This window comes from Dendrobium catenatum, unplaced genomic scaffold (assembly GCF_001605985.2).
Source record: "Dendrobium catenatum unplaced genomic scaffold, ASM160598v2 fragScaff_scaffold_1165, whole genome shotgun sequence".
Taxonomy (NCBI): domain Eukaryota; kingdom Viridiplantae; phylum Streptophyta; class Magnoliopsida; order Asparagales; family Orchidaceae; genus Dendrobium; species Dendrobium catenatum.
Window position 1 is genome coordinate 246143 of NW_021319627.1, and position 1354 is coordinate 247496.

At 28.7% G+C, this 1354-nt stretch overlaps 1 non-coding gene across 1 annotated transcript; it reads right to left on the minus strand.

Moving 5' to 3' along the window:
- Positions 1-881: 881 nt before the first annotated feature.
- Positions 882-987, minus strand: LOC114580659. The gene has a single exon (XR_003702162.1). It is a non-coding gene; the product is annotated as a small nucleolar RNA R71 (small nucleolar RNA).
- Between the last annotated feature and the right edge of the window lie 367 nt (positions 988-1354).

The following is a 1354-nucleotide window of genomic DNA, read 5'->3' on the forward strand; positions in this document are numbered from 1 at the left end:
ATTTATGCACTTAGATTAAATAGTAGTAGTTTAATTAAAATTAAGCAAAATCCTTCTCTTGGGATCGACACTCTATTCTATCAGTTTGTTACTTAATTTGACGCATACACTTGTATATTTTAGCATGCATTCATTAATTTATATCAAAGAAAATCGAAGCATATTTTAACTCCACAAGTCACTTCCTAACCCACTCCATCAAGTTTTTGGCGTCATTGTTAGGAAAGTAACTTGTGTATTGCAATTTTCATTATATTATTAAATCAAGTGCTTATTTCAACATACTTATATCATGTATATTTATCTTCACTTTATTTGATAAAATTTTAAAAAGTTAGAAAACCATATTATTTATTATTTATTATACATATTTTATTTTTAGGTTATTCATCATCGTTGCATGCTTCATAGATCTAGTAAGGATCACTTATTATTTGACCCTAAGAAACAAAGGACCCTAACAAAAATTTGAAAAAAAAAAATTAGAAATGTTTGACCCAACACAAGATTAGGACCATTCTACATCTCTTAGAGAGTGTATTAATCCTATAGCCGAAGGAAGCCATTAGTATTTCAATAGACCTACTATCCAGGCTAATAACTTTGAATTAAAACCTGTCATAATTCAAATGGTTCAAATTTTCAATTTGAGGAACTCTTGTTTAAGATTCTAACTTATACTTAGCTAGCTTCTTAAAAATCTATGCAACATTTGTGTATAATGGTGTTAGTGATGATGCTATTAGACTTAGATTGTTCTCATTTCTCTAAGAGATAAAGCTAAGATGTGGTTAAATTCTTTGCCCTTGGGCTCTATGACCACTTCGAGTGAGTTGGCTAATAGATTTCTAGGTATGTATTTTCTATCTTGAAAAACTATAAAACTTAAGAATGATATGACATCTTTCACCCAATTTGAGGGAGAATCAATATATGAAAGCTGGGAGAGATTTAAAGAAATGATTAGGAAATTCCCTCACCATATTTACCCGATTGGGTAGTTATTCAAACTTTTACAATAAATTTATAGAATCCCTTAGATCAATCATAAATGTTGCAGCTAAAAAATCTTAAATATCTAAGTCATTTGAGAAAGTATATGATTTAATAGAGAAAATAATTACAAATAATTTTTTGTGGCATGTTGATAGGGTGAATCCTAAGAGAGTAGCTAGAGTTTATGAATGAGATGCTTTGTCAATTTTTACTGCTCAAGTAACTATAATTTTAAAGATATTGGATACTATTGAGTTAATTCAGGATCAAGATTAGGATCATTTATGCAATTGGAAGAGCAAGATATGAATTCTATTGATGATAATAGTGCTCTATGGATTAAAAATATGAATTTAAT